At 41.7% G+C, this 12,135-nt stretch overlaps 1 pseudogene; it reads right to left on the reverse strand.

Annotated features, from left to right (window-relative positions):
* Positions 1-9,720: 9,720 nt before the first annotated feature.
* Positions 9,721-9,838, reverse strand: LOC145396628 (5S ribosomal RNA; annotated as a pseudogene).
* Between the last annotated feature and the right edge of the window lie 2,297 nt (positions 9,839-12,135).

The raw sequence follows: 12,135 nt of genomic DNA on the forward strand, positions 1-12,135 counted from the left end.
TCTTCCTCGTCGTCCTCATTCCTCTCTTCCTCCTGCTCCCCCTGCTGACTTCCCACTCCCTCTCTCCTCCTCCTCCTCCTCCTCTCCCTCCCCCGGCTGACTTCCCACTCCCTCTCTCCTCCTCCTCCTCTTCCTCCCTTTTTACCATTATCACTTTTTTTCAACCTTTTCTCTTTCCTTTCCATTACCTTTAATTCAACTGCCTGTATTTTTCTGACCTTCAACCCTCCCCACTTTCTTTCCACTGTCATCACATTTTACCAGCCCTGATTTTCATTTTTCTTTTTCTGTTTCGCCTATCAGTTTTTACCACGGGCAAAGGTGAAATCCACTCTTGATAATATAAGCGAAAACTGGACTCGTGCACAGACAAACACACTAACGAAGGCAGTCACACAGATACATATGAACAGGCCCCAAAGCACTGGTAATAATAATAATAATAATAATAATAATATACTCACACCACACTCTCGCGCGCAAACAGGCAAACTTACACAGAGCAAAGCATTGTTATACAAACACACACACACACACACACACACACACACACACACACACACACACACAGACTACACATTCATAAGTACTAACAAACATTACAATACCTATCTAAATATCTATCTATCTATCTATATCTATCTATAGAAGGTACGTCGACAGATAGATAGATATAAATGCTCAAATACACAATATTCTCTCTCTCTCTCTCTCTCTCTCTCTCTCTCTCTCTCTCTCTCTCTCTCTCTCTCTCTCACGCAAGACGGTACAGAGGTGAGTTCAAAGGTCAATAGCCCATGACCCAAGCCCCTTCCCCCACCACAGCCCCCCCCCCCTACTTTTCACCTTCATACAGTCCATCAAAGAAAATTGCCTCTTTCTCCACCATCTCCCCTGCTTATTTAGCCTTTTCGTTCATTTTCTCATTTTTCCTCCTATATTCTTCACTATCTCTTCTTCATTTTCTCATTTTCCCTCCTGTATTCTTCACTATCTCTTCTTTTTAAAAATTATCTTTACCTCACGAATTACCTGTTAATTTTTATCCCTCCCTTCTTTGGTTAATACTCCATTTTCTCCACTCTCTGCTTTCATTCATTCCCTCTCTCTCTCTCTCTCTCTCTCTCTCTCTCTTCCTGGATTTCGTGTACCTTCCCTCTTCCCTCCATTCTTCCTATATCATCTTTCTTTAACTTTCCTTACTCAGTCCCTTCTCCTTTCTCTCTCTCTCTCTCTTCCTGGATTTCGCGTACCTTCCCTCTTCCTTCCATCCTTCCAATAACATCTTTCTTTAACCTTCCTTACTCAGTCCCTTCTCCTTTCTCTCTCTCCCTTCCCTCCTTTCTTCACCCTCTTCCTTCAGCCCTCCTTATTCCACCTGTCATCATTTCTCTCAAATGTTCCTTCCACCCTTGTCATTCATCACTTTCTCTCTCATTTTTCCTGTCATCCATTCTCTCTCTTATGTTTCTTCCACCCTTCTCGTCTTCATTTTCTCCCCCATTCTTCCATACTCCTTCTTCATGCTTCCTTAACCCCTCAACATACCGGTCTTTCTGTCTTTCACTTACTCGTATATTCTTTGTCATGCCTTCCTCATTCCCTCCCAATTCCTTCTTTTATTCACTCTCCTTCATGATTCTACCACTCAGTCGATACTATCCATTTTCCTTTCATCTTTTTTCTGCAGCCTTCCACATTCAATCTCTTCCCCATCTGCTCCTTCCCCTCATTTATCAATCTTTATTCTCTATTTTCCTCGTTCATTCAGTTTTAGCCTTACATCCTGTTTATTTTTCCTTTCTTATCTAATTCTTTTTCACTTGCTTTTATTTGTCTTATCATTTTGTTATTTTCTATGCTCTTCGTTCACCCAATTTTCTCTCGCGTTTTTTCCTTTCTCCCCATTCTACCTCCTTTCCATCGTCTCTTACTTCCCACCTTCATCTCTTATTATTTCCCTTCCCAATTCTCCCTGTTTCATTGTCATTTCTCGTCCTTTGTCCTTCCTCTTTCTGCCCCTTCTCAGGTTCCTCTATTTCCTTCGTTCACTTTCCTGGTCCATCCTTACTACCTTTTATCTTTTTTCCGTATTTCTTTTCTATCCAGCCTTTACCATTCCTTTAGTCATCCAGTTCCTGTCTCTTCCTCATTTCATTCTCGTTCTTCATACTATTTTATTCTCTTCCTATTTTCCTTGTTCATTCTCTTATATCGTGTTTCTGTACTACATCTCCTCACCCTCATTTCTCCTTTCTTACTTTCATACTGCCTTATTTCTCATCATCCTGTTCTCCTCCGTCTTTTAGTCTCGTTCTTTATCCTCCCTTAATTCATCCCTTCTCCATTCTCTCTCTGTAGGTTTTCTCGTTCATCCTATTTACAACAAAAGGTATTCCCTCAGCCAAATAAAATCGTCTGGAGGCAACAAGAACCAGCTAAAAGGAGAGAAAAAATCTGCATTATCGTATAGTAGTGAAAAAGAAAAGTTAAATCTGGCATGCTGAATCCGTAGACTTTTCTCAAACTTGGTCTATGGACGTCAGCAATTAATTTCTGTTGCTACTTGACGTTTGAATAAGGCTTAAAATAGCACAGTAACAGTGAAGGGGTTAAAAGGGACTATATCCAACCCTCCATTTCCTATAATCAGAATAAAAGTAGTGAAGTGGGCAAAGGCTGATGTGTACGTTATATAAAAATCCCTTATATATAGAATTCTTACTCCTTCACTGTGATGATAGATAGGTGTTGGCATATCTACATTACACACACACACACACACACACACACACACACACACACACTATCCCTCTCCCTTTTCAGCTGCCTCATTTCTTCTCTCTCTCTCTCCATCTCTGATTTCCTCTCAGTTCTCACATTTCCTCTGGTTTTCCTTCCCCAACTTCCTGCAAAAGAATTGGAGAAGGCAAGCTCTCTTTCTGTCTGTCTGTCTGTCTGTCTGTCTCTCTCTCTCTCTCTCTCTCTCTCTCTCTCTCTCTCTCTCTTTCTCTACATTCAATCAATTTTCTTTTCTCGTCTCTAAACTTTTATCATCATTAACCTCTTTCTTAATTTTTTCCTCAACCTCATCTCTTTCCCTCATTTTCTTCGTGTCCTGCCCCTCCTCTCACTCTCTTCATTTTCTTTCTCTTCTCCACTCTCATTTTCTGTTTCTTATAAATCATTCTTCTTTACTACTTGCCTAGTCTCTCTCTCTCTCTCTCTCTCTCTCTCTCTCTCTCTCTCTCTCTCTCTCTCTCTCTCTCTCAATTATTATATGCTTAACTGACCTGCTCTCTAGTGTTTCCTCTCCTTCTCTCTCACCCATCTTTCTCTTTTTCATTGCTCTTTTCCATGCTTTTTCTAACGTTCCCTCCCACACTATGCTATATTTTTTAACCTTCTTACCCGACAGTTCTTTTTCACACATTTCTCTTCTTTACCTTCATATTCTCTCAAATTTTCTCTTTCCTCTTTTTTTTTTTTTTTTCTTAGCGTTACCATACTTTTACTTGTCTACCTCCTTCCTCCACTTGCTTCCTTCTTTCCTCCACTTGTCCACATTTTTCCTCCACTTGTCTACTTCTTTCCTCCATCTGTCTCCTTCTTTCCTCCACCTGTCTACATCTTTCCTTCACTTGTCTTCATTCCTCCACTTGTCTCCTTCTTTCCTCCACTTGTCTAGTTTTTCCTTCTACTTGTCTACTTCTTTCCTCCACTTGTCTACTTCTTTCCTCTACTCGTCTACTTCTTTCCTCCACTTGTCTCCTTCTTTCCTCCACTCCTCCTTTCAGGCAGTTGTCTCTTTCTTTCCTCCATTTATGTTTCCTATTTCATTTTTTTTCTTCATTTTCTCTATTTTTTCCTCCCCATCTCTCTCTATTTCGCTCTTGTCCCTTTCTTCCCCCTCCATGTATCTCTCTCCCTCACGCTCTTGTTTAAAATCCCTTTCTACCCATTGTTATCGCATTTAATTCATTTTTTTTATTTGTCCGACTCTGGGAAAAGGCTTGAGGGCCAATTTCTCGGGGGCAGTGGGCTATCCCAATGCCAAGTAGTCCACCTACACCTCCACATGTCACCACTTCGGCGCTAACACCCACCGTCCATACTGAATACACGCTAGGGCTGTCTCACACAGGACTGGTGTACTGGTATCAACGGGGGTACTTTTACGACATGTCGGCGGGTCATCTGGTAGATCAGGAAAGTCTGTTTTTTTATGAAATTCAAATCCTTAAGCTGTTCCCTGCCCCAGCAGGGATTTGAACCTTGGTCCGTTAGAACTGCAGGCCGCCTCTCTACCGATTGAGCCACCGCCTCCCCCTACTTTTACACTTCGCCGTATTTCATCTTATCTCGACAGTATTATATCCAATTTTCATCCAATGTTTACGTATTTTGATCCAATGTTTACGTATTTTCATTCAGTGTTTACGTATTTTCATCCAATGTTAACGTATTTTGATCCAATGTTCACTTATTTTTGTTAAGTGTTTACGTATTTCTATCCAATGTTTACGTATTTTCAACCGCTGTTAATGTATTTCCCTCAGTGTTTACGTATTTTCATCCGTTGACGCATTTTCACCCAATGTATACGCATTTTCAACCAATATTTACGTGTCATCCAAAGTTTACGTATTTTCACCCAATGTTTACGTTTTCAATGTTAACGTATTTTCATTTCATATTTACGTATTTTCACCCAATGTTTACGTATTTTCATCCAATGCTTGGGTATAGATTCAATGTTTACGTATTTTCATTCAGGGTTTACGAATTTCCATCCAATGTTAATGTATTCCCATCCAACGGTAACGTATATCCATGCAATGTTAACGAATTTTCACTCAATGGTAATGTTCTTTTATCTACATATCTTCCACACCATTTTATTCTTTAGATCTGATTTATTTCTCGTTATTCCTTTTCTATTTTATTACCATTAAAACATTAAGTATTCCTTTATTATTTCTTCCAGGCATTATTCTCTCTCTCTCTCTCTCTCTCTCTCTCTCTCTCTCTCTCTCCTACAGTACTTTAAATATTTCGCTCGTTTCTCGTCCATTTCTCTAATTTCCATCGCAATATATATATATATATATATACTGTATATATATATATATATATATATATATATATATATATATATATATATATATATATATACTGTATATATATATATAAATCTTTCCGCATTTTCTTTTTAACTTCACTTGTCCTTTTTCTTCTTTCTTTTGCACTATTTCGTTCAACTTCCCTCTCTGCCACCAGCACTTTTGGCACGTGCATTATTTATTGTCCCCCCCCCCTCTGTCTCTGTGTGTCTGTCTGTCAGTCTGCCTGTCTGTCTGTCTCTCTCTCTCTCTCTCTCTCTCTCTCTCTCTCTCTCTCTCTCTCTCTCACACACATTTACCACCAAACTATTTTTTCTCCGCTTCTCTCTTTCCTCTACTCGTTCTTTCTTTTTTTTCTCTACTTCATTTGCTTTACGCATTGCTTTTCTTTATCTTTTTTTTAATTTTTGTCAATTTTACGTCTGTAATGCAAAAATTTCTCGAGTTCTTACTTACACTCTTCACGAACACTGCTAAAATTTACGTGTGTGTGTGTGTGTGTGTGTGTGTGTGTGTGTGTGTGTGTGTGTGTGTGTGTGTGTGTGTGTGTGTGTGTGAAAAAATAAAAGGTGAACAAACCAATGAAGAGAATAAATCAGTGAAAGAGAATAAATCAGAGAAAGAAAATAAACCACAGACAGAATAAATCAACGCAAAGACTCGCGGGCCAAGCAACTAGCCAATCAAAACAATCAACTCTCCCCCACACAATGTCACCCGATTCGCTTCCCACGTCATATGCTTGTGGCGAACTTCTGCTGCTAACTGTACATAACTGGTCATTTCTGCTGCTAACTGTACTACATAACTGGTAATTTCTGCTGCTAACTGTACTACATAACTGGTAATTTCTACTGCTAACTGTACATAACTGGTAACGTCTGCTGCTAAATGTACATAACTGGTAATTTCTGCCGCTAACTGTACATAACTGGTAATTTCGGCCACCCTTTTAAAATCAGTTTCTTCATGCACTAGGTAAATAACACACCTTGATTTCGGAAATTAACATGTCTTGATTCTGTCTTCCTTTTCTCTAACTTTCAAAAAGATGATAATCTCCAAGGATTTCAATGGATTTTTACTTTTTTTCTTTCCTCCCCCCCCCTCTCTCTCTCTCTCTCTCTCTCTCTCTCTCTCTCTCTCTCTCTCTCTCTCTCTCTCCACACAGTACTAACGTTATCAGGTATATCGTCCAGGCTTGGCTAATAAGACACCATACTGTACTATTTAATAAAGATCAGGAGTGAAAGAAAAGCCATAAAATTACACATAAAAATGCAAGCGGCAAATGGGAAATGCAACTCAGACTGACAGACAGATGGACAGAAACAGACACAAACAGACAGATACACACTTGCACACAGTATGTACATGTAGAGAGAGAGAGAGAGAGAGAGAGAGAGAGAGAGAGATCCCACAAAACGAAGTAAGAAAATGAGGAAAGACATCACGTAGGAAAATGTCAGTAAGAGAGAACACACATTTGGAGAATACTTGCTGCCTTCATCCGAGAAATACTTGTGTGTGTGTGTGTGTGTGTGTGTGTGTGTGTGTGTGTGTGTGTGTGTGTGTGTGTGTGTGTGTGTGTGTGTGTGTGTGTGTGTGTGTGTGTGTGTGTGTGTGTGTGTGTGTGTGTGTGTGTGTGTGTGTGTGTGTGTGTGTGTGTGTGTGTGTGTGTGTGTGTGTGCAAAGATAGTGCTGCATTTCTGAGTTTTTTTACATTCTTCACTACTCTCTATTTTTTAAACTCACATGTGTTAATCTACACAATTATGTAAATACTCAGACATCATAGGTAAAGCTGCAACTCTCTCTCTCTCTCTCTCTCTCTCTCTCTCTCTCGTCCACAGTGAGGTAAGCCAACATGACCTTTGACCTATCACACAACATAAACTCAAAGAAATTACTGAGAGAGGCGAAATACTGGACAAACAATAGTGTGTGTGTGTGTGTGTGTGTGTGTGTGTGTGTGTGTGTGTGTGTGTGTGTTTAAACCCCTTCACCACGATGACATAACCTTATTTCAAACTACTTCAAGACGATTCTACTTAACCTGAAGGAGTCACTAGAATGTCTCCCTCCTTTCCACTAACCCTCACCTCGAAGTGTCTCCCCTGAGCTGAATAAAATCGTCTGGAGATAGAAGGAATATTAAAACGACATCCTCACAATGAAGGCTTTAATGTGCGCGCCAGCATACACATCCAACCATGTAAAATATATGAGGCATAAGGGACGGATTCACCCACTCATTACGATTACTTTTGTAGTGATTATGGTCAGCATCGCACAGAATTATTAAGCTGGAAGGTGGATGGGGAGGTACAGCGTTTCGTCCCTTCAGTATATGCGGTATTTTCTTGAGTTACATAAAATCTTAAAGCCAAAGAAATAAACCAAGTAACTAAATGAATAAGGAAATAACTAATGAATTAAAATGTCGTTGTACTGATTAATGAAGTTCACTTATCGAGAACAGCTATGACATCTGCAGTGTCACAGGAAGCAGTCTGACAGCTTGAAAAAAGAATTGAGTCTGTTTTCATTTTTGTTCTCTCATTAACAACTCCAGTATTCTTAGATTTCCTTAAAAAAAAGAAAAAAAAAAAGCTTAAATTCTGCATTGGTGAGGTGTGTGTGATGGGAGAAGCCACCATCTCTACGTTTAGAAAGCGGCGGTTCCAGTCAGCTACAGTATACTATTATTACGTGTGGTTATGTATTGCGTACCTGACATGTGTATTAGGCTGAATGAATGTGGTTTGCGGTTTTGTCTTTAATTTTATTCTGCCAACCTGCTGCAATGACCTTGGTGTTATGCTGCCATCACCAGTTACTCTAATTAATAAATACCTTTTCGACGATCATTATTTTGTAATCCATCCATCTGTCTATTTATTTATGTCTGTCAGTCTTCTATCTAACTATCAACAGACAGACGCCTAAATCCCGGAGGGGGAACACGAATATATCGCATGCATGTCATCCTTCCTACGCCATCAGGTTGCCCTTCCTCAAAGTCACACTACTCTCATTCATACCATTTTGCATCCTGTCCTTCCAGCCCCACCACCTCCGTCTCCCCTTCCCCCTCATCTTTCCACCCCCATCACCTCTCTCTCCCCCTCCCCCTCATCTTTCCACCCCACCGCCTCTGTCTCCCCCTCCCCCTCATCTTTCCACCTCCACCACCTCTGTCTCCCCCTCCTCCTCATCCTTCCACCCCCACCACCTCTGTCTCCCCATCCCACTCATCCTTCCACCCCCACCACCTGTCTCACCTTCCCCTTCCCTATCCCCCTCCCCCTCCACAATCACCTCACTCGCACACTCTCGTAGTCAATCTCTCATTCTTCATTCTCTCCATCCTAAAAACATTAAGGAATCACAGTAAAGCAGAAGTTTTTTTTTTTTCATTCACTGCCAGACGCCATGTATCCCAAACGGGGTGGCCAAGGGCTTAGAGTTAATTGTTTTACAAGGAGGGGCACTAATCCTCCACCAACCCCACTTGACACGTAGGAAATGATATCAAGGTCTGCTTTTGCCTCCTCAGTCCGATGGCGTATTTTTCATTCTATTTTTACTGCCGCCAGACGATTTTCATCCGCTTGGGAAGGGTTGATGGAGATTGTACCTGACGTGTCTAAATAAATGGTCTCTCCAAAGCCCAATAATATCGTCCGGAGGTGGCAAGACAAAACAATACAATATTATCGATGGTGCTAAGCATTTCACCACAAGGCATGTTTCTTAAGCTCAATAAAATCGTCAAACAGTGGAAAGAATATAGAATAAGACGCCACTTTCCTGGTAAGTAGGTTGAGAACGTTCCTAACCCCTCCACTGTGAGTTATAGTTCTTAGGTTAGTAAGGTTATCTGTGTGTGGGAAGATATAAGAAGGATCCTACCGAACTAAAGTGCTTAAAAGAAAAAGAATTCTATTTTCCTCGTTTACTTGCCATTTCCCAGATCTCGCTGTAAGAATTTAAAAAAGAAATGTCATCGTACCGAAAAAAAAAAAAAATCTCTTCTACATGAATTCCTAAATTCTTCCGTCTGATACAAACTATAAAAAAAGATACCATTGGATTATAATGATTAAGTTCCATTATTTTACTGCATTTTTCCTTTTTTTTGTGTGTGTGTGTAAAAATAAAATGTAAAAAAACACTTCCTCTTACATGATCAATTTCTATTTTTTTTTGCTTTTTTTTTTTTTTTTTTTTAAATCCGTATGCATGTTCCCAGTGTCCCCGGTGGTCTAGTGGTTTAAAGCGCCACTAGTGCTAGGATCACAAATTCAAATTCCAAGGTTTTACGATCATACAACGCCACCTAACACCATCCTTAAACTCATCAGTAGGATGACATGCTTTCAAGTTCGTTCTAAGTATATCCAGACGATTATACTGTGCTTGGGAAAGATCTCTCATAATGAAGGGGAAAATGAAGGTTATGCAGTATATAAATATATTCATTCATTCATTGCCAGACGCCATGTATCCCAGACGGGGTGGCCAATGGCTTAGAGTTAATTGTCTTACAGGGAGGGGCACTAATCCTCCACCAACCCCACTTGACACGTAGGGATGCCAACAGCATCTGGTGTTCCCAGGCGGTCACCCATCCAAGTACTAACCAGACCCAACGTTGCTTAACTTCGCTGATCGGACGGGAAGCGGTGTACTCAATATATATATATATATATATATATATATATATATATATATATATATATATATATATATATATATATATATATATATATATATATATATATATATATATATATATATATATATATATATATATATAAATATATATATACTGTATAAACTCACCCGGTTCGGAAAGTCTCTCTTAAGCTGAACAAAATAGTCTGAAGGCAGCAAGAAATGAAAAAGTGTCATTGGACTGAAGTTATATATTCTTAATTATGCCAGCCTAGCCTAGGGCCCCTACCACTCGTATGGGGCACAATTTGACTAGCTGTTAACTACTTACGCTTAACCCCTTCACTACGAGGAGTCCATCGTAAGCTGAATAAAATCGTCTGGACATAGCGAGAAAAATGAAGAGTAATGGTGAACGGGGTCGATGGATTGTTCTTACTCCTTCAGTGAGAGCCGTCCTTCTTAAGCTGAAATCGTCTGGAGGTAGCAGGAAATTATAAAAGGCGTCATCGTAGTGAAGTGGTATTCCGACTATCGTAGCCTAGCCTCGGGTCCCTACGGCTAGCAAGGGATATGATGTTTTTTTCTTTTTTTTTTCCTCCCTGCCTTTCATATGACTCCCATGTGGCTCATCCGTCTCCACCCTCCACTATAATATATCACTTTATTTCTCTCTCTCTCTCTCTCTCTCTCTCTCTCTCTCTCCATACATTTCCTCCTCCATTTTCCTTCCTCTTCACCCTATTCCCTTCTTCTTTTCCCCTCATCTCACTCATCCTCACCTATTTCTCTTCTTACTATCTCGCCTTTCCATTTCTCGCTCTCTCTCCTTCCATTTCTCCCTCCCTCCCCAATCCGTCCTCCTCTCCTACCTCCTTATCTTCCCTCCCCTTGGCACACACTCCTTCCTTATCTCCCTAATCCTTCGCCCAACTCTCCATTCGTCACCCTAACCACATTTCCCCACACCCCTGTCAGCCCCTCACCTCCCAGCAGACAGAGGATAGACGGGGAAGCAGGGTGGACGGGTACAGGGAAATGTCTGCTCGATTCTGCTCTAAGTATCGGTGTGACGGCAGACTGGGGTGAGGGGTGAGAGAGAGGGGTAGGTGTGCGGGTGGTGAGGGGTGAGAGGGGTGAGAAAAAAGAGGTGAAAGCGGGGAGTGTGAAGAGGAAGGGGTGAGAGGGATGGGTAGGCGTGTGGGTGGTGGTGGGGTGAGAAGGGTGAAAAAACTGGACGAAAGGGGGAGTGTTATGGGGAAGGAAGGGATAAGAAGGGGAAGAAAAGTGTGGAGAGGGTTGTCTGTTTTGTGTGCAACTCAATTTCCGTGTGTTGCAGGTTTAGTCAACGTTGCCTGTCCTACCCTGCATTATTTTCTACTTCCCATCACCCTTTTCATGCAATATAATGTCTGCTTTTTACATCAACCGACTGCACAGTTTAACAGTAATTTCAGGGAGTAGCCAAAATACTCCGTTCCTCATACCAGCAGACTGTGGCGTCCCCTCCACATACGAGCAATGGTAGGCGTAAACTATGGACTACCCATTATATGTGGGGTTGGGAGTGAGGGTAACATTTTGAGGTGACCTTGTGTGGAGTGAGGGGTGAGAGAGGTTATTCTGAGCTAGAGTGAGACTGGTGGGAGGTGAGAGGGAGAGGTGCTGGGTGTGGGTACTGAGTGGAGACAGGGAGAGGTGAGACGGTGTACTGTAGGTAGTGAGTGGAGAGAGCGAGAGGCGAGAGGGTGTGGGTAGTGAGTGGATAGAGGGAGAGGTGAGAAGGTCTGGGTAGTGCGTAGAGAGAGGGAGAGGTGAGAGGTGTGGATGGAGAACGGTGAGACAGGGAGATGTGGGCGTGTAGGTGGTGAGGGGTGTGAGGGGAAGGAGAGGGTGTAGGTGGTGAGGGGTGTGAGGGGAAGGAGAGGGGGTGTGGGTGGTGAATGGTGAGAGATGGAGGTGATGTGGGTGATGAATGTTGAGAGGGGGAGGTGAGAGTGTAGGTGGTGAAGATGAAAGAGGATAGTGATGATGTAAGGGGTAAGACGAGGAGGGCGAGGTGACTGGATGCGGAGTGAGGGATGAGAGGGGTAGGTGATATACATGTGGAGATGAGGGCATGTGTGGTGAAATTTTGAGGTGAGTGTTGATGAGAGGTGAGAGGTGAAGGAGATGGGTGTGAGAGGCAACAGTGTGAGGCAAGGTGAGGTAAGATGTGATAGGTAAGGATGTGTGATTACGTGACGAGATGAGGACTGAGAGAGGGAACTGTACTGAACGTGAGTGGTGAGATTGCAGGTGTGGATATGTGGGAGGGGTGTGCTGTCGAGTG

Source organism: Coenobita brevimanus, chromosome 38, assembly GCF_032717465.1.
Source record: "Coenobita brevimanus isolate Jiangsu-jjx chromosome 38, ASM3271746v2, whole genome shotgun sequence".
In the NCBI taxonomy this organism is placed as follows: domain Eukaryota; kingdom Metazoa; phylum Arthropoda; class Malacostraca; order Decapoda; family Coenobitidae; genus Coenobita; species Coenobita brevimanus.